Source organism: Galleria mellonella, unplaced genomic scaffold (assembly GCF_026898425.1).
Source record: "Galleria mellonella isolate WM207_F2 unplaced genomic scaffold, CSIRO_AGI_GalMel_v1 utg99, whole genome shotgun sequence".
NCBI classification, from domain to species: domain Eukaryota; kingdom Metazoa; phylum Arthropoda; class Insecta; order Lepidoptera; family Pyralidae; genus Galleria; species Galleria mellonella.
In genome coordinates, this window is record NW_026442184.1 from 3,656,337 (window position 1) to 3,679,450 (window position 23,114).

Consider the following 23,114-nt stretch of genomic DNA (forward strand, 5'->3'; position numbering starts at 1 on the left):
AGTGATATAGACATGCAAAATAGATCTCATGCATCTTCGTATTCAAAAACGTTCGATATTCAAATGAGCTTCCATTTTCTGTAACAGGATGCGGAAGAGCAATTTTGACACTCGGAAGAATGGTCCCAAACCCTTTTTTTACTTTTTTATTCAAATTAAGCAAATGCGTCTATAGTTCTTTGAGGCCAGTGTCGTGATGGAATTATTCAAATAACACAGATAGGCAATAAAAGAATTTTTTCTTAATAAACACGTTAATGTATTCATGCTCTCTATCCGTGAGAAAGGAATACCAAGTTGTGCCGTGAGAATTCTGATATTATTGGTATAATCGATGGGGTTGGATGTTATGGAAAGCTGTGTCAACATTGGTTTACAATATGCTAATTTATTGATAGCTTTTAACACCATTCAATAATGACGTTCTGAATCTAGATTAGGAAATATCTATACTAATATTACAAAGAGGAAATATTTGATTGATTATTTTGTTTGTATTGGATAAATTCAAACACTAATGAGCAATTTTTAAAAGTTTTTCACCTATAATATATATTATTTTTAAATATTCTGTCTGTGTGTGAAACTAGGCCGGATAGCTAGTCTGTTTGTAAATTATGATAGTAATCACAATTATATGAATCATTATGTAAACAATAATAGGAAACACTATCAGTTTTCAAAATAAATATTTAAATCATATTTGTATTGTTTAGTTTTGAAGCACTAAATGGAACTAAACAACCATTGAGTAACAACTTTATCATATCACCGATTTGGTACAGCCCTAATTAATTTTTTTTTCACATTTGAATTTAGAAGCTATTTAATTAACCGGTTCAACGTTTATTCGCATGAAAAAAGTAGAAAGATGTACGTCTTGTACCCTTCCGCGTCGCGGTATTCAAATTCAAATTTGTCCCCCTGTGGGCTGCAGGTGTACTGTCTTATGAAAGAATTTCCGTTTGTACCAATGTTTTAGGCTATAATTTTTTTTTTAATATAGGGTTAAAGCGGGTTTAAACAACATAAATTAATTTCTCTAAATTGAAGGAGACCGTCGTTTTTTTTCCTATTCTTACTGCCTATTGTTATTAAAAAGATATTTAAGTCCTATGATCAGCAGTGGACAGTTTACGGCTGATATGTTAATTATGATGATGTAGGTACTTATAAAACGTTCAAACTAACGTAAAGTTTTAAATATGTCACGTCTGTTTGAACCGATTTTGAATATAAATTTTTATCAAAAAAGGTATATCTATTTCCGTGTTGGAATGACAATGTCTTGATTGACGTTCATATGAGACATACATATATAACTAGATTATTTATTATAGTTATGTCTCATTATTATAATAATAGTTGATCTAAAATTAAACTAAAATGTTGGAATATTTAAAAGTTAAGCAAGAAAGGCAGATTTTGTAGAAAAATCATCTGCTTTGATACTTCTATTCCATTCGTGTTTTTGCCGTGAAGCAGTTGTGTTTGCATGGCTGTATTTCAGTTTGACGTAACAATAAAATTACGGGCTACAAAGGCATTACATCTTAGTCCTCAGGAATAACAACGCATGAAGGGTATCATGGGCGAAACAGTATACTTTGTTATGTCTATGCTACTGTTCATGTCTGTAGGCAACGATCACCACTTTCCGTCAGGTGGACCGTCAGCTTATTGGCCATTCTAAATTATATATATAAAAATAATAAGCTACTAAGATAAACAGTAAAGATTGCTTGAAATTAACTTACAATAACAGCGCACCTGGGCGAAAAAGACCGGTCGTGATTCTGGCACCGCATCCGCGCCTCATTTGCATGCAAAGGGTTAATTCTTTTCGATTATTTGAGCTCACGCATATTTTTAATTATTCAAGGGTCGCCCTATAATGTATGCACTTTTTAAATGTCGCAATATTTTTTTCTCATAAAGATTCAGTCTATCATTGATATTAGTGGAGAGTGAACCTCTCCTGAGGTTAAAGAAAGTAAACATGACATTTATTTTAAAATGTAGTACTTTTTAATGTTTTTTTTTTTTTTAAGTGAACAAATAATGTATTTAAAATAAGAATATCAGAAAGTGATCAACCTGGAGGTAAATGAAGAATATCTTGTATATCAAATAGTACCTAACTATACCTAGACCTAGTAATGTTACCAGTATCTTTAAATTCAAGCAAGATTAAATAAGAAAATAGTTTTTATATGTGCATAATTTTAATTTTTATTCAAGTAATGCTATTCTATTTACAAAAGTTTAAAAAAGTATTCAATATTCTTTTTTTTATTGTTTGTAATAAAATTTCTCGCTTATCTAATTTTCAAAATTCGAATCCGCAGTGTACCAAATCAAGAGTAGTGATGTACCAACGGCCATGCATCACGGATAATGATTGGATTTGCCCCGCCTACGTCATCAATCACTAGAAACGAGTGACGCCGAGTGGGTGGCAAGTTGTACCAGCGTAAGTTAGCCCCTGACTTTGCACAACATTTTTCTCGCCCAGTCCATTTACGACGAAGCGAGAGACGGGGGTGAGGTCAAGTAAGAATGGCTGCGTCCTCGCTAGGGTGGGACGTTATTTCGCGAAGCCATTGTGTCTTGTTAGAGCCATGGTAATGTCTTGGATGGTTGGATGTAAGTAAATTATGTTTTTTTTTCGGCGTGTGTCAGGGGGACTTGGTACCTAGCAAGCTGGGATATAAATTATTGTTTTTTATGAGTGATTGTGGTAACCGAGAAAAATCTTTTTTTTTTTGCAACTGTTGTCTATGGTATGATTAAAATAAGCATATTTTTATATAAACTTTATTTTTAATAATTCGAAAAACAGTTCGTTGCTAATAATATTACACAATAAAGTCTAAATAGATTATATAAAAATTCAGGTGGGGCATAGACAATATTTATTGACACTTCGATTTTTAGACTTATAAAATGGATACTTAGTATGTGAATAAAAATTAATAAAAGTATATGTAAGTCTATTTATCAATTTATCACGTTTAAATTTCTGAAAGGATTTGATTGATAGATGAACCATACTACTTTTAATTCACTCGGGTAAAGCCACGGGTTTGACTAGTATTAGATAAACGTTACACGTTATTTCTTTAACACATTACGCACGTGCCAATTATATAAAATAAAATAAAAATTTATAATTCCATTAATATTATAATTATGAAAGAATGTAAATGTAATGAATGTAGAAAATAAACCACATTTTAAATTAGACCATAGAGTAACTATTCTATCTATATCAGGCGTTAACTGTCCACTAATGAACATAGGCCTCCCCCATAAAGGGGGGTTTTGCCAGTAGTTGCCACGCTTGGTAGGCGCATTGGCAACAACAGTTAGACTTTTAATGATGTTTTAACCCTCTTAAACTTGTGTTTTAACTCTGTTTGCCTATATCTCGACTATAAAGTTCCTTTGGTCGCTTCTTACGACACCCATGAGAAAGACAAGTTTGGTGCATTCTATACTGGGCCCACACGGCACAATACACATACATAAATAAATACAGTTTTTTTTATGTAAATTAATATCTACTTAAATAATATGTACTTATCAATACAAATACATAATATATATACATAATAAAGTCTCATATAGGCAGACAACTCGAAATTGAACGCCTGAACTATTCCGAACATACTTGCCGTGGTAATATAATAAGGGAGAAAAATCACCCGCGCGGGGGAGTAATCCCAAGGGCCGAGGGGGGATGGGTAGGCCGAAATTGAGACGAGTAAAGAAGATTACAGCTGATGTATTACGTGACGAGAGAGCACCCTGTGCAGACAGGTTTATTTTTTTCTTGCGGTTTTAAATACGAAAATAAAATAATGAAGGAACAAAATAATAATAGCTAGGTAGGTAATATGGAATGGAAATTCGAAAAAGCTTGGTTCGAGACTTCGAATGGTTGGGTTTTTTCCCGGTTGTATGTTATTTTAATTTACTGCAATAGATTATTAATTTTCTAAATCATTTTCAAAGATCTCTTATAGAGATACATAAGTCCACCCTTGCTAACAATGTGTTAAACTTGTATATATATGTATATATATGTATGTATATATATATATATATATATATATATATATATATATATATATATATATATATATATATATTGGAAGAGATCTCTTTCCGAGATAAGTCCTCCCTTGCTAACAAGTTGTTAAACTAATCGTCGCATGTATTGTTTAAGTGCAATAAAGAATACATATAATTTTATTTTTTTAAACCGCCATCAAGTTTTACTGCACATTCTAAAGATTGACTGAATAGAGAGAGAATGCCTATAGCATTAAGCCTTTTGTACCACATTTTTTTGGTCTTATTAAGTTTAAATAAATTAAAATAAAGAATATAATAATAATAAATGATAAAAAAAATTGCTTAAACTGGTAGGTGAGTCAGATAACCTGAGGTGTATAATTAAGCTAATTATTATTATATTAGCCGTTAACTGTCCACTGCTGGACATAGGCTTCCCCTATACGGGGGGTGTTTTTAATAGTTGTCACGCTTGGCGTGTAGATTGACAATCACAGTTAGATTTTAGAGATGTTTTAAGAGGGATGCTGCTGCTCATCTCTGGCCCTGCCTTAGTCGCCTTTTACGACATCCACGGGAAACGAATGGGTGACCTATTCTACGCTGGCACCACACGGCAATTTAAATTCTATTGAAATAGAGTAGAACAATTCTTTCCCATCGAAGTGTAATGTTTTTTTTTTTATGGATGATAATGGAAGGATATGGCCTGGGATAGAGGTGGCTGGAGGAAGATGCATGAATTAGTTGCACCGACAAGAGGAAACTCTTAAATGAAAAGAACAATGGAATGATAACCCCGACTGCGCTAACGGTATACACAGTAAGGGATAATAGGTGAGAATGAAAAAGCAGATTAGTTGTTTCACGAATTATCGTGCTGAATTATAATTAATTCTACATGCTTTACAGTGTAGTCCACATGGGAGTCGACCTGAGAACGTTACTAACAATCCTTTCCCCTTTTGTACTAGTATTGGACATCAGCAGACTGTCTTGTAGTCGATTTGATTATTCTTTAGTAAATGTATATTATACATTTTTATTGACTTTATTTGAATTAGAGTAAAACAATCTTTTGCCCGCGACAGATCATGTCAATAATGTGTAATAAACGCCATAACTTATAGTAACTAAGAAACTTTATATATGAAATGGGCTATGGTAAATAAATTGTAGGGGCCGATGTGAGTCCCCGCAAATCTCGACGCAATATCTTGGAGAAAAATAAATTCGCCAGAGTGGAGTTCGTGCACACCTGACGTACCTGTATTTATGTATTACTTTATAGGTAACAGCGGTAGGCTGCGTTCACAGTACAGTCCATTTTTTATATTCCTCTGAAGACTCATCTGATTAAAGGTTGTTAGGCAATTGTGATGTTGTGTCCTTTATTTTATTTTATTTTTTTTTAATTTTTTTTATACAACTTAGAATGGCAAACAAGCTTACGGTCCATCTGATGGAAAGTGGTAACCGTCGCCTATAGACATGAGCAGTACCATGGACATAACAGAGTATACTATTTCGCCCACGATACCCCCCATGCGTTACCATTCCTGAGGGCTCTGGTGTTATTCCTCTGTACGCAGTAAATTCACGCCATATCCCACCCTTCAAACCGAAACACAACCATGCAGACACAACTGCTTCACGGTTGAAACACGAATGGGACAAAGGTACCCAAGCAATCGACTTTTGTACAAAGTCTTTAAAAAAGCATTATTAGTAATTAAGATTTTTAAATGTTTATGCATCATATCAGCTTTTAATTGCCCTCTGCTAAATCTAAGCCTCCCCCTTGGGGGCTTTTCCAGTAGTTGCCACACTTGAATGGTGTCTTGCGAGCGTATACCGATAGCGCAGAAATTAACATTCCATAATTATCATCTGGTTGTATAGTCCCAGCATAGAATGGGCCACTCCTTCCTTCCCCGTGGGTGTCGTAAGAGGCGACAAAGGAAGGCGAAGGATGGACAGCAGCGTTCCTCTTAAAACATCTCTAACCTAACTGCGGTTGCCAATCCGGCTGCCAAGCGTGGCAACTATTGGTTAAACCTCCCTTATCGGGGAAATCTATATTTAATAATGGATAGTTAACGTTTGCTATGATGATGATGATGATGATGATAGCTAAACACTTAATGTCATAGGAAAAATGTATTTTTCATATAAAATTCTTTATTTATTTATTTTATACAAAAATCCACAGCTCTTAAAAAATAACTTACATGCTAAGTCTCTTATGAATACAGCCAATAACGGATTTTATTTATACAAACGAAAATTTTGATTCCAAAACGAGGTAGGCAAGTTAGAGTGGATGTATGCAAGTAATATAAGCATATGTATGAAAAAAACCATATATAATAGTGAGTGTCTATAAAGTTAAGTTAATTGATATATAAAATAATTAAAATCCATGTTGCTAAAGTTCAGATATTGACAGCAATGATTAAATAATACAAATTCATGGTAACCAATTGTAATTTTATTAAAAAAAGCTTTTGAAAAATCCTTCAGGTTTGCCAAATTGCATCTTTGGTATTACAAGGGACTATAGACCATGGCAACAATTTACCATCAGACTATCATTATCATATATTTACTTTTACCATAAAAAATGCAATATGACATGGCCCGAAACCATCAAAAACTTGTAATCATTGTACTTGGTGGTAATATACTACTCGTACATACTTATCATGGCTGAATCTGTGGGTCTACCATGAAATGTTTTCCGAAATTTCGGAGCCAAATGAAACACAAATTTGATGTTAAAATTACATAATACATGCCGTTTGAAAAAATTAAAAATGTTAAAATATCGTTCCTTTGGAGTTTTATGATAGGATGTACGACGAACGAAATGTTGAACTCCATTTGTTGGTCCGATTTTGGTGTAAACAAAAACACGAAATTTCGGAATTTCATTTTATGGTAGGCCCGCTGCTTTAATGAACAGAATGGCAATGCATAAATGATCAAAAATATTTTATATGAATAAATAATTTTGATTTTTTTGGTTTCAACTAAAAACTTCTAATGTTATACGCTATATGAAATATTGGGGCAATTTTGAAAAAAAAAATTGTCGGATAAAAACAAAATTCCGCATTGTGTACGTGTTCTAAGGCGCCCAAGCTTAGCCTCCCATTTCCATACATATGAGGTAGGTACGCTATTCCGCTGGAAATGTATACACCCTCTTTGTAGGTTTTTCGCTACCGACTTGGCTTTGTCTTGAGTTTCTTTATACCGCCATCTGAGAACGCCGGTTGGTTACTGTTTCTAACCAACTCCAAAAAAAGGAGGTACTGTTTCCCCTCGTTCTTCTTCTTTCCTTCTATCCCGTTTACGAGTATATGGTTTGTAATATCGTCCGCTTGGCACTAGATTTTTAAATTCAATTTTGTGTATATTTTGTCTAAATTTTCAATACGATTCAAATCATTTTTAAAATTGTGTATTTCAGTATTATATATATATATATATATATATATATATATATATATATATATATATATATATATATATATATATATATATATATATATATATATAATAAAATTTTTAAAATGACAAATTTAATTAAAATAATGTTGCAACTATTTATACACATTGCGCAATTACGAGATTGATTTAATATGAAAGGTTCATAAAATATTTTTAAATTTTACTAAGTATACCCCTTAGAATAAATTGTTCAAACAGACTTATGGGCTTTACTTGTATTATTGAAATTTGGCTTGGTATACTCATTTCGATTAAATTAATTAATTAATTATTTTTTTATTTACTTTTTATTGCACTACTTAAAGAATAATAAAAGGATAAAAATATATTACACTTATGAAATACAAAAGGCGGTCTTATCGCTAAAGCAGCCTCTTCCAGACAATTTTGGGTTGAGGAGAAAAGAAAAGAAATTTCTAGTGCATTTAAAGTTTCCGATGATTATGATGATGGAATATGAATAAATTAATGCCTAATACAAAATTATAAGATCAGACATGTTTGTAGTTAAACCATATACAGGAGGTACGTTTTCCTTTAAGTGAAAGCAATATATTTTACAAACTAATATCTTATAACAAAATGAAAAACATAATGGCGGCGAGAACCAATATATCACGCAACGTCACGGAGCGCGCATGCGGCTGACACGAAAATATTGCGATGCATCAAAACTGCCAAGAAGCACTACGAGAAAAACGAACTTGGCCGTGTTATTTACCGTCCAAGTCATAGGATGTAGCGATTATAAACGAGAGTAAAATATTTATTAACCACTATATAATTTGCGTGACAGAGATAAAAATAGCCTGTGTACTTTTTTATGTCGAATACTATGTCGTTAAGCCGCTAAAACGTCAAGAATTAATAAATACCGTTTCACGTTTATAATACCAGTAAGGACTTAAAAAAATCTACATATAATCTTAATCCTAATATAAGATACTGCATGTTAATAATATACGTTTGTCAGTATGTTTTTTTTTTTATGTGTACGATATGTAAACGTTATGAATTGAACTGAATTGCTGATTGCATTTGCATCAAACATAATTACAGCTAAAATAATGCAAAATAAGTAAAAGTTATTACAAGTAACACTAATAAGTATTGTTAAAATTACTTTATGAGATTACAATAAAAAAAGGGATTTATTTCTAATATCTATTAGATTTGAAAAAAAGTATTCCAACGTATTGAAGAAATATATAAAAGTAAAAAAACAAAAATATTATTTCAGCTTTTTGTTTAAATATTTGACTTTAAATTTAAACTGCTTCTTACCTAATTCCATTTCATGCTTTATGGTTAATCTTTCATAACTTGTACCAAATGGCGTTTACAAACGCGGGGGTGGATTGTGTCTTGAAAAATGGAAAATGCTTCCCCAAGCTCTGTGCCGATGAATCTTATGATGTATTCTCATTTGATATTCGTGTTTATAGCAGGATAGGTGGGGGGTTCACAGAAAAAATACTTAATGTCTTAGATTTACTAGTGGGAGACATTGTACACAGTCTTCTGCAGTTTTACCTCCATTTTAGCCATTTCTGAAGCCAAGCACTTACCTTGTATGCTGTGTTCCTGATTATGGGAGGGATATGGTAATAATTATATTAAGATATGGGCTAAAGTCATCAGCTTCCTACCTTAATGATTCTACCGATTCTGATGTGTTTACATAGTCGTATTACGGTTTTATGGATGGGATATTGTATGCTGTGTTCTCGATTTGGGAGGGATATGGTAATAATTATTCTACAGAAAGATGTGGGCTAAAGTCATCAGCCATCATTAAGGTAGGACCTTAATGATTCTTCTACCGATTCTGATGTGATATGGTGATGGGATATCGTGAAGTTACTGGTTATACTGGCTTAACAATATATTTTGTGATGTCCATACGCTATTCGTGTGTGGTCCTAGCATAAAATAGGCCATCCCGTCCTTCCCTGTGGATATCGTAAGAGGCGACTAAGGGAACTTAATGGTCGAGGGACGGGCTGCACCGTCCCTCTTAAAACATCACCAAGGACTGACTGCGGTTGCCAATCCGCCTGCCGAGCGTGGCAACTACTGGCTAAACTCCCCTTGTAGGGAAAGCCTATGTTCAGATGTAGGCAGTTAATGGCTGATATAATAAAAAAAATACGCTATTCATGGTTATAGGTGAGGATAATATATTTTCCACCAGATAGGTCACCTGTTAGCTTGTTTTCCATTCCGAGTTTTATATAAAAAAGTTCAAAATCATAGCACGAATATTGCAAACGTTTATTTTGGCGTATTTTTTTTTTATCTATTAATCTTATTGAGGTTTTTATTTTATTTTTTAAATATATCCCATGTATAGATTTTTTTTATGCAACTTATAATGGCAAACAAGCTGACGGCCCACCTGATGGATAGTGGTAACCGTCGCTTATTATCGTGAGCAGTACCACAGACATAACAGAGTATACTGTTTCGTCCATGATACCCCCGATACGTTGCCATTCCTGAGGATTCAGGTTTTATTCCTCTGTACCCTGTAAATTCACTGCCATATCCCAACCTTCAAATCGAAACACAGCCATGCAAACACAACTGCTTCACGGTAAAAACACAAATGGGTCAGAGGTGTCCAAACAAACGACTTTTTTACGTTTTGTAAAGTCTCTCTCTAGTATGGATATCGTTCAGTTACAATTTTATTATATTAGTAAGACTTCTTTAATATTTGAAAGTCAGTTTTTAGAGATACGCATAACTAAACTCTTTATACGTTACACATCAAAGCAAAAGTACCTATCTCATTTACTCGTGAATTTTGCACACAAACTCGATTTATCATAACGTCACATACTCTAAGAAATTACACGAACATGTATAACATTTACACCTGTCTGCCTTTCAGATCGCACGAGAAGCAAAACTCTCAAACATCTATTGAAAACCCGAAACAGGGGGTGTACCCCCTCGCGGCCACCCCCTCGTTATTCCACTTCCCTTCTCCCCTTTCTTTCCACTAACTTCGCATCGTCATCCGTATTACTTGGGCCTTAACTTATGTGAGGGTACATGGGACTTTTTACGTCGTTGAAAATTGAACTGTGTTCGCACCGCGAAAAGTCTATATCGGATTGTAATCAAAAAGCAATTTGCAAATGCGATCAGTGTACGATTTTAGAATCTATGTTGGGAGCTTTAGGTTTGCTTGTTGTATGCATTGTTTTAGATCAATTTTTAGATAGTAGTTCGTACTGATTCCTTTGCATTACTTTTCCTTCTTTGTAGATGTATTTTACGGGAGTTTAAGGTCTTATGTGGATAGAATCGTCGCGCGTCGTGACGCACTGTTATAGCTGTATGTTAAATATATACTCGAATTAGGTAATGTAGATATGTATACTTTAGTATTGGATAAAATATCATATGTACAGTCACAGTATTTATACATATTTTTTATTTTATTTTTATTATTAACTGTCCTTTGCTGTACATAGGCCTCTTCCATAACGGGGGTCCTACCAGTGGTTGCCACGTTTTGCAGGCGGCTTGGCTATCATAGTTAGGTTTTGGTGATGTTTTAAGAGAGACGTCCCTTGACCATTGAGTTCTTTTACTTGCTTCTTAGAACACCCACAGGAAAAAAAGGGATGGTCTATTCTATTCTGGAACCACACAGTAAGCGGTCTTGCGGCAAGCGGTCGGTTGCGATCTATGTACTCTATATTAATATTAGTATATAAAGAGAAAAAATTGTTTGGATGGTCTATATCAGAAAGTAATATATTCTGGCTAAATACAGACAGTCACACAGTAATTATTTCGTTCAGGTCTGAGTTATCAGTACACAAAATTTCATCAAAATTTGTTTTTGCGTGAAACGTGAATAGATACGATCTATAATTATATTCCTATAAGGTTGGTTATTAAGTACCTACTTGCCTAATTAGTTATATAATAAATATATAATTTTGGTAGCAAACTGCACATACATACATATACGAGTATACACATACATACATCAGCTAAACGTATATTATTCTATTATAATAGTAAATATGTATGTATATATATATATATTACAATATAATATAGTATATCTTATATATGTTTGTTTTTTATTTATATATATGTAAGTTTTAGTATGTATAGCAAATATTACTAGTACTGCATACGAGTGTTCTGACACCTCCCTAAGGTTGACTGGGAAGAAATACTTTTAGCGTTAAATCCGTCTTGTACACATATTTTGTACTAATAAATAAATAATGTTTTTAAACATTCAATACGTACGTAACTAAATTGAATAATTATTATATAGTTATTTCAAAACATCCTATATAAATCTAATTGTGTGTGGAACACAGCTTTTCAACCGTCAACAAAAACAAACCATGCAGACTTGTTGATCTTTAATGAGACAAAAATGCAAAAGGGCGGTCCCTTTCTTAGCTCAATATAACAGGCAATTAGTGAGCATGACAAATAACTGCAGATATCCAGGGAGAAATATAAATTAGTCAAATAAAACGAGAGGAAATGATCCCTAAATGTGAAACAATAAAGTGCATTTTACTGATACAAACACAAGGCTGTATTAAAACACGGTGCAGCCAAGAAAAGATGTTTTTGTTTGCTTAATGACATCATTAAACGCTGTCGTAACGTTGTCCAGACGTAGATTATCCGGATCTTTGGGAAATCACTCGAATATTGTAATTATTATATTGTATTTATTTTCTACCATAGATATCTGTATGAATTTTTTTAAATAGATAAGAATAAAAAAAAAACTCCCACATGGGTAGGTTTTGGCAAAACCTTATGTTCAGCAGTGGACGGTTAAAGGTTGATTGGTAATTGGTTTTTGCGGAAAATCGATGAGGGGTGACGTTTAACGAGTCAACAGACTTGACTTAAAGTCAAGTCTCTCCCATGGATCCATAAAGCTAACCAACCACGATGATTTAAGGAACGATGTCCATCTAGCGGCATCTTATTTGTGTCATATACCATAAACATGATGTAAAGATATACATATTAAAAAATATATATTATCATCATCATCGGCAATTATTTTAATTAACTATTACTTGCGTTTTTGTATATACGATGCAAATACATACCATAGAAAACACAATTATTTCCATATTTTAATTAACTATTATTTTTTGTTTCCACCAATTCATAATTTTTATTAGACATTCTTGAAAGATTTCAGGGAAAGATTTCTTTGACTGGAAGAAATCCCTTTTAGAGGATAAATCTATTGTGCATTCTTTGCTTAAGAACTCTGTATGTGTAATCATGTGGGTATGTGATCTGGGTACAGAGGAATAACATCTGTGGAGTCTGAGCATGGGGAGTATCATGTCTGTTATGTCCATGGTATCTCATTTAAAGACTTTCCATCAGATAAAGCTTGTTTATTCTAACAAAAAAAAAATTATTTTAAAATCCAATATAAGTAGACATACTAATAAATAAAATTTTTGTGTTATAGCAATTAAACCGTCAACCACAAATAGTGAGAGAGTGCGCTTCATATAAGTTTGTCAGACTTAAAATCTAATTCAAAGGAATTAAATAAAAGCACAGATTAACTAACTATGAAACTAACTAAAATAATTCCGGACCTACCCTATTCTATCCCTTATTATTTGCAAATACTAATCCTCGTTTCTTTGTATTGATTAGCTAGAATAAATTAAGGGGAAGATCGCGCTGCGTTAAATACTTGCAAACCCCAGTTTGACACCGTAGCCCAGTTTTAAATTTATTTTAGGGGTCGTTCTGTTAAGAAAATTATAGTACTTAATTAAACGGGAACCAAAACATAAAGCTTTTTTCTTTTTTTTTTTTTAAACACAAACGTGGCAGACAGGCATACAGCCCGTCTGATTGTAAATGGTCACTATAGCCTACGGACGCCTGCAATTCTAGAAGTGTCACGTGCGCGCTAATCCTGAAGAAACCTTAATATAGCCTTTTTGAAGATTCCCATACTGTAGTCTTCAAAAAAAGCCTCGGCAGGGAGCTACTCTCTGTTTTTTTCTATTGTCTAGAAAGCAGTTCATATCGAAAAGAACTGGCACAAAACTAGTCCAATAGGTACTATTTTCAAACTATTATGTCGTATATAATTATATTAGCTGTATCCCGTAACTTTGCCTCCGTCACTCAGTATATAAAATATCGAATGTGTTAGAATATAACCTATCTATATACTAAATTTTATCCAAATCCATCCAGCCTTTTAAGCGTGATTGACTAATAAACACAAACATACAAACGTCTTTACAAATTTTCACAGTATATTAGTTGGATTTTAAGAAATAAAAACTATTTTTGATATTTGAGTACTTATAATATGAGAAAATTACAATTAATTAATAAAAATATTGGATATTCATTTATTATTTTGTTTTTAAATTTACAAATGTGAAATTAAAAATCTTGCGTTTTGCACTTATGCACATTTGCAAGCGCCGCGATAATATAAAATGTGAGTCATATAAAAATAAATTAGTCTTCATTAAATAGGACAGACTAATTGCTACAAGTTGCACCCGTTCATGAATGTGACATTCGTCATGTCAAAATAATTAAGTATAAGACATTTTAGTCACTTCTCAGACCAACAAATAAAAAATGTGTACAGAACACTATCGAATTACAAATTGAATCCATTGTTTTGTGTGAGGAAACGCTTCAAATTTAGAATACTTAATTTATTTGATCACGATAATGTTTTTCAATTACAAAGAGTTCATAAATTTAATAAAAAAAATATTACAAGTTACATTTATTTGTATGTATCCTAGGATCCCGACGCTGTTTTCTGTAGGTATAAAACTTTTTAATGAAATTTGATAATTACATTCAAATGTAACTTCGTATCCTGCCGCTAATTTCTGTAGGTATAAAACTTATTAATGAAATTTGATAATTACATTCATTTATAGCCTAGGATTCCGTCATTGATTTTGGTAGGTATAAAACTTTTTAATGAAATTTAATAATTACATTCGTTTATAGCCTAGGATTCCGCCGTTGATTTTTGTAGGTATAAAACTTTTAATGAAATTTGATTTGTATGAAAGATGAGCAAGAATATAATATACCTAATGAACCCGGATTACCTGCTCTAAGTTAGCTGCAAGCTAAAATTGCCAGGTAATAACTCTTATCGTGCCCGTGTGCATTATATTATATTTTCAATCGTCTTACTATTTTATTTACGTAAAGTTTTATTATTAAAAAAATTTATAACAGTTGCAGATATTGTTAAGCATTTAACTATTCGTGAACATTGAAATAAAACTAATATTGTTTTAAACACGTAAATAATTGATACTCAGATATCACTCAATCGAAATTAAATATGTCAACGACAAAGGATTAATTATTCTATTAATTTGCTGATTTCAACAACGTAGATTTACGCGGGAATCTGATTGTATTCAAATTGTTTTGGTTAATTGATTTCACGGGGCTCAGTTGTAATGTTTATACAGCCATATCCAGAATGTAATATTTGTAAATTGTAACGTTAATTTGTAATGAATAATGATTGAATATTTGTTTATTAAATTAAGTACATTGGGATAAACTCTGTATGTAAGCTTTATGAATAAAAACATTTTTAAGATATGTAAATATGAGACATCCATTCAATGCTACAGCAGAAAGTATTTGAATTTTATAACCTTGGAAAGGGTGTTTTATAGAGACACAAAATATTTAATATTCCAAAGTATTCGTCTTTAGAAAATATCTTCGAATATGGTCGTAAAAGTTTACATCCCCCACCATCGGGGGTGGTTATTATTCATTTTTCTCCAGTCAAATTCAGTGTAGGGCACACTAATGTGCCACTTCTCATTCAACCCCTACAAGCTTTTCGCGACCATGTTTTTTCCTGCGCAACTTTTTGTTTGTCGTTCCATCTCTGTTTCTCTTATGCCATCGAGAATGCTGTCTCGTTCCCGCTATCGCTTACGCGTGGGGTGGCGGTACAAAATATGATACGTTTTTTTGGGAGTTAAATTGATTTTTGGGACGTGTGTGGAAGCCATTTTATGATGCAAAATCGAATATGCGAAATTAGATGAGGTAATTGAAATAAGTTTTTCAATTACATATCAATTATGGTCCAATAAAAATCCAATAAGTATCGTAAAATAAAAATTAGAAAGTGCATATTTTTGTAAAAAATAGTCTCTGATCTTGTAAGATTGAATTCAAATTGTATCTTTTGCGAGTGTTCCTTGCAAGTTTACGTAGATAGACAATTATTTATTTGTCACAAATTTTGTTTGTTTAATCTCCTTGCAACTACTTATTATAGGTGCGCCAAATAATGGGTAAACCTTGTAAGGTGTGTTTTAAAAGTTGCATAATTCTCATAGGAAAAAATATTTTCGTAAACAAATATATGAAAAGTAAATTTATTCTGTTCTGACAATATAGTAAAGAGAATACATGTCTTGATGGAGTGCCGAGTGTAAAAAATGTTCCAAATATCAACATATAACAGTTGTCTGTCACTCATGTGTTTTTGTATTTTTTTTAAACAAGCCATTTTTCATTGTTAAAAAGTTTAGAGTTTGATGTGAACACCTATAATTTTTAGGCAGATATTCATAAGTTTACATTATTATTACTAGTAGTACTAACTAGCTAAGTATACATGTGGTCTATGATACAGATTCACCTACACAAGAATAAAACAAAGTAGTAAAAATAGAGTAACTATTTTTGGCGATAATATAATAGAGTAATTATTTTTATAAGAATTTATAGTTTTTTTTTTATCTAGTCTATGGAAGAGTTGTATAGAGGTATAAATAGCGAATAAACAGCACTATGCGGAAATTATTCCATATTCAAATTCGAAAAAGTTTTGTTCTTAATCTAAAGTGGACTTATTTTTTTTTTTATTTATTTATTCATTAGTACAAATATGTGTACATGGCGGACTTAATGCTAAAAGTGTTCTCTCCCAGTCAACCATAGGGAATTAATACTAATTAATTAAAATTTTTAAATAGCATAATACGATAATGCGAGTAGGGCCTAATTATAAGTGAAATTTACTGTAAAGTAAGTATTTTATCATGGTCAAAATAAAAATTATGTATGGTTTAATTTTGTGTCGTAACATTTTGAATTTTACAATCGACACTGCTAATAAAAATGTTTGTCATGCAATAGCGTTGGAATAATTAAAGTTCCTACTATCTTTTAAATAATATGGATATTCGAGTGTATTTTCAACTGTTAAAAAAATATTGGTTATACATTCAACTGTATATGTTTTTATTTATATATAATTTCTATAATTATTATTTCTATAATTTTGAATACCTAATTTGCGATTATTTTTTTTAAACAAAAATATTTTTGCCGTGTTTTTCCATACATATTTGTTTAGGCTTGAAATAAATTTGATGAGAGCATTTTTAGAATTAATTAAAGTTTCGGTCACAAAAAACCGACACCACCGACGATTTATTTATCACTACAGAAAAATGTATTCGACATCTATTTTGGATGTCGGTAGAAAAGGTTAATGGCCTCTTCTTAGGATATCCGTAGAAAAGTTTGAATATATAAGGCATCTCTTTTCGTAAGAGCCTTAAATAATAAGAATCTATCTCGTATCGCGGTATCATCCCCGATTTTGAATCGATTTTAATTGTCCTTTTTACAATGTTCCCTTCCATGGTCCCGTATTAATTTTGTAACAAAACAAAGTCCCTGACTCTTTTGTGAAAGAAAATTGTATGAATGAATGAGTATACTTTATTTGCATTATACAATATAGGAAATAAGCAGGACAATTAACAAATATTATATAATGATACAATTAATTAATGTGCAATAAATCGGTCTTGTTGCTAAGAGAAATCTTTTCAAGACGACCTTAGGGTAATGGACTAATTGTTGTACAAGTAGGTATGATTGTATTGTATAATTAACAAAGTTAACAGCATAAAACGTTAAGGAAAATAATTATAAGTACCTTTATCAAATTAAAAAAAAAAAAAAATTTGTAATTTATTACATTACCAAGAATTACGAAGTAATAAGTGGTGGTCATTAACTAGAAGCACATATGAATAATTCCGTTTCCGTAATTTAGAATAATTGAAGAATTTGTAATTTAACTGACCGAGAATTGAACGCGAGACTTTATTGAAACCTTAACTGCTATTGATAAATATCTTTACATTTCTGTCAACTAATTAATAGTAATTAAAGTGTTGATGTTAGTAAACCTATTAGTTTCAAGTATCAATATGTCATTTCTTAGTACTTGTTTGTACCAATAAAGCAGGATATAAATAAATTAATTACGCTTGAAAAAAAGTTTAACAATACCATCGTCTAAACTGTAGCAGTATCGATTAAACTATATCTCCACATCGCGTTAACTAAATAACTGATGTTTAAAAAAAGAACTAGAATCATTTAAGGCCGGTTGCATACGGTTCAACAATAATTCCCTTTAATTGCAAATTTTACGCAACTATTTAAAAAATAATTGTTTAAATCGATTGAGAATTGGCGAAGATGTAGCATATACATAATATAAAGACGAAGGGGGGAAAAGGATTGTTAGCAATAGAGTTTGACAGCCCCATTGCTAGCAATATACAAAATATAAAGACTTGTTGAATTCAAATGAGGCTTCATCCTCACCTATTATTCTTTTGCCCCGCCGGTGTATACCGATAGCGCGGGTGGGGTTACTATTCCATTATTATCCATTAAAAAAAATATAAAGACGAAATGAGAACTACCTCCTTTTTCAAGTCACTTAGAAATATCAGCCATCGCGTCAAGTCACTTGCGGGGTAGGTGAAAAAAAAAAAATAAACTGTGAAGAATTTTAGTACTGTTTGTATGTTTAGTGCTGTTGTACAAGTAACTGTGCGACGAGTAGCTATGTTTTTTTTTAAATTTACTTTAAAACAATAAAAGTTCGGTTGTATTTTGTGTTCGTTACCTCATAACTCCGTCAGTTCTAAACTAATTTGAAAAATTCTTTTTTTATCTGAAAGAATACACTTATAGATTAGTCCCATAGAAATTTTATCAAATTCGGTTCAGTAGTTTAGTTTTTAGATCAAAATAACTGGTTTTGTGACATTTGAAGTCGATTTTTCCTTTGTGGGACACAATCTTTAATTATTTTAGAGTTAAGAGCAGTATTTTTAGTTTTATCATATACCTATGTCAGTAAAAATACAGACATAAAACATTTGTCCTCAAGAACGATATCAAAATGGTACTTTGTGTGTATTCTGTGATCTGCACAGTGCCATGTTTATATATAGCTCCTTCATCTATAGACATGGACCACACCGTCCTGAGCGAACACTGAGACAATATTGTCTATAAATGCGTTCAGTCTTACAATATCGCCTAACGTAACTACTGGCAAAATTCTAAAGAGGCAGGCCTATGTTCAGTAATGGACAGTTACCGGTTGATATCACCATTGTCCCTGTACTAAAGAAATCAAATCAAAGACAGTACAGTAGAAATAAATAGTCGCTACGTGTACTGGCCACATTACAAGTTGCGTGTTGAAACAGCCACCTATCAGATAAGTTCTAACGGTTAAACATCGCCTCGTTCACAATTAACCATTCAGATTGTAGATAACAGCACAAATGCAAATTAACTGACGAAAAAAAAGCTGTTTAAACGCACTTATACTATGGGTGTCGGTCACTAGTTTTTGTTATAAAAACGTTTTATGGTTTGAGTAACTGCATAGTTAATGGACGGCTTTTTTATAACAGATAATATATTGAGTTGTTATAAGAATGTTTATTTGTTCCAGGTGTGCAAACGCGGTGAATTTGAAATCGGAATGTTTTCGGTGTGTTAGAATTCGAAATATAAAATTTGGAATTTTTATATTAAAATGACCGATATAGACCGAAGGATAAGCAAGTTGTATGAAGAAAAAAAAAAAAACATGGTCCTACGCGATTGCTCGTATGCAAAAGTTTCAAATTACTCAGCGAGCTTTGGAGAGGACTTTTTTTTTGTGGGTGATAATGAAATAATAACCCCACCCGCGCTATCGGTTTACATCGGCGGGACACCAGTGAAGGATGATAGATGAGGATGAAACAGATCTAGCCCATTGCAATAGAAAATCTGAAATGAGGATATCCAATATAGCCAAAAGAACTATGCTCGGAGTTTCTTTGCGATAAAAAATCCGAATTGATGATATCCGCTAAATTAAAATATTAATAACCAACATAGCCCGAGAGATAAGTAAGTTGTAGTGGCAATAAGCTGGTCACATAATTTGAAGAATCGACGACTGATGAGGAAGAAAGTTTCTTGAGTGGTGACTTCGTTCAGGCAAATATTGTGTAGGACGTCCGCTCGCTGGATGGAGTGACGACCTCAAATGTTTTGCAGGGAGCCATTAGATGCAGATGGCTCAAGACCTTATGGTAGTCTATGGGGGAGGATTTTGTTCAACAGTGGACGGATAATGGCTGATATGATGATGATAATAACAATGCAATTAATTGTTTCAAATCATTGTTTGTATTGTGATTTCTTAATAAAACTGCTTTCGATCGATTATGTTGTGATAATTATTTCATATATTCATACTTAGCTAATTAAAATATCACTCTATTGTTTGTCATTTATAATTGAAATAATATCATAAATTTGATCTAAAGAATAATTTTATATAGAAAAAAAAATCTGTAAAGGATGTACATATATGTATAGAATTTTACTTATTATATGATGTGCATCATATTCTATTAGAGTGTCGTATTAACACGAAGGAAAGAGAAGAATTCATGCGCCACTTTAACACTTTAAATAAATTGAATGTTGGTCTTATTCAAACTATGTTAGCTGAACTTAAACCAAAAATTTTTGAACATCTCTGTAAATTATTGATGCCCATTAATTCTTCTCTTTCCGCGTCTAGGGAAGGTAGATAAAGTTTTGTTGGAGAAATCAGTTCAGGGTACAATAGGACTGATATACCTGAAGAAGATAAAAGCCCTAAAAATATTTAAAAAAAAAAGTAAATAAATAAATAATCCCTTCCTGATGGCCCTTGAGTAGAGGAGAAAAAGAAAGCGGTAGCATTTTATAAATATTTGCTAGTTATAATGATAAAAATAATATTATGTCTTATGTTATAAATATATAGTAAATAAATATATTTTTGTATTAATTATAAGTAAATATTTATAAAAAAAATGTAATAAGATCTATTAAATATTATATAATTAAATATAAATGTTACATGAATTCTTGTTATTTTATTTTAATATAGTTACAATGAGTTTTCTTGTGAATTTGTAAGTCAAAATAAATAAATGTGTATACATAACTATAACTGTATAACTATGGTATTTATGGGGGAAAGGGATTGTTAGTAATGGAGACTGAGAATCCCATTGCTAGCAGTATACCCAACCAGTGCGACCTCCTCGCGGTTCTCCCTGGAAACTATCATGGTTAATTCCTGATGAATTCATCATGATGGGCTAACTGGCCTGTTTTCATTTTCATCGATTACCCTTCACTGGTGCTCCGCCAGCGTATCCTGTTAGCGCAGGCGAGGTTACCATACCATTTTCACCCATCAAAAAAAAAACTATGGTATTTAATGATCTAGTCAGATGCTTTTTTATGGATGAAAGTGGAATGGTAACACCGTTTGTGCTATCAGTATACGCTGATGTGGCACCAGTGAGGAATGACATAAGGAGTGAGGATAAAGCAGGTCATTGTGATGAATTCATCAAAAATTAACCATGATAGTATGCAGAGAGACCGCGTGGATGTCGACCTGTTAGGGTATACTGCTAGTGAAGGGTCTGTTAGATATCATTGTTAATAATCCCCTTCCCCCTAATCAGATGCGTTTATCCATTGTTATTGTTATGGTAAACGTTATACTCAACCCGCCCACATTTCACCAAGCACATCAGAATCCAACAATTGAGGGGTTAGACTACATGGACACTTAAATTAATTTACTTTGTTATTCATATTTCAAATCACACGAAAATTATGATAATAAAAAACAATATATGATTTTTCATTTATTTCCATTGCAATGTATGGACTGACAATATACAAAAAAAAAAAAACTATTGTAAATTTCAAATAGAATTAATTACTGCTGAGATATAGAGCTGTGTCCTTTGTACCTTTTTGGTTCAAAATCCTAAAAAAAAATATTAATATGCTATAGCCTTAATAAAGAAAATAAAACAAAAATACATTCTAGAGTCGAGGCTCTTTGCTTTTTAAGGCCTTTTAATGAAGATGTACTAGTATGTTCATTATTTTTTTCTAACTAAAAATTTCATTCACATCATAAAACTTCTGTCACAGTCCATAAATTGTAAGTGCAGTTTAAGAGATTTTGTTCATACAACGCTGACTGCGGTAAGCTGTTTAATAGGTTTGTATAAAAAAAATGTACACAGAAGTAGAAGAACAAAACTCGAATTTCAATAATAAATATATAAATAATTAGCATCCTAATAACTTATATGTTCATAGGCTACGGTAACCGCTTACCATCAGGTAGGCCGTATGCTTGTATGCCACCTCAGTGGTATAAAAAAAAGTGGTTGTATATTCGAATAAGTAATCGTAACAGTTGTATTCTGAAGGGTATCATGTGCGAAACAGTATACTCTGTTATGTCCATAGTACTGCTCATGTCTATAGGCAACGGTAACCACTTTCCCCTATACGTGTTTCAGCCATAAAGCAGACGTGTATGCATGGCTGTGTTTCGGTTTGAAGGGTGGGATATGGCAGTGACTTTACAGAGTAAAGAGGAATAACACCTTAGTTATCAGGAATGGCAACGCATGGGGGATATGATGGGCGTAACAGTATACTCTGTTATGTCTTATGGTACTGTTCATGTCTATAGTTACCACTTTCCATCAGATGGGTCGTCAGCTAGTTTGCTACTCTAAGTTGCATTAAAAAATGCTTATTTGCCACCACATTATTGTAAAAAAAAAACTTATTATAATCATGTTGTTTACATTATAGTTGTAAAATTTCATTAAAATAAACGGTTTTATTTTTTCCATTTACAAACTATATTCTAAATGAAAAAAAGTGACAAAATATTTCAATAGTTAAAAAAATTGTACGAGATCCGAATAGATATAGACAATAAAACCATAGATACTTTACTATGATAAAACTTTGCCGCCATAAGAGTCAATAATAAACGTTTATGACCTAATTATAATTACATAGCTCTCGTCTATAACTTTTCTGTGATGCCTATCTTTCACAAATTAATTGAACGCACTGTGGAAACACCATAAAAATTTTATAGCAAAAATATGTGGTGCATGGGCAAAAGAATGCCATCGTATTTTACTGTAATTGTTACTATTAACATAATTATTATAATCATTAAAAATATTAATGGGTGAATTTGTTCACGTTTGTAATTCTAGACGGGGCACTCAGGGTTATTAATA

At 32.2% G+C, this 23,114-nt stretch overlaps 1 long non-coding RNA gene across 1 annotated transcript; it reads left to right on the forward strand.

The window, feature by feature from the left end:
- The first annotated feature begins 1,665 nt into the window (after positions 1-1,665).
- LOC128202480 (uncharacterized) lies at positions 1,666-19,735 on the forward strand. Its single transcript, XR_008253805.1, has 3 exons — positions 1,666-2,103; positions 2,349-2,473; positions 19,442-19,735. It is a non-coding gene; the product is annotated as an uncharacterized LOC128202480 (long non-coding RNA).
- The last annotated feature ends 3,379 nt before the right edge of the window (positions 19,736-23,114 follow it).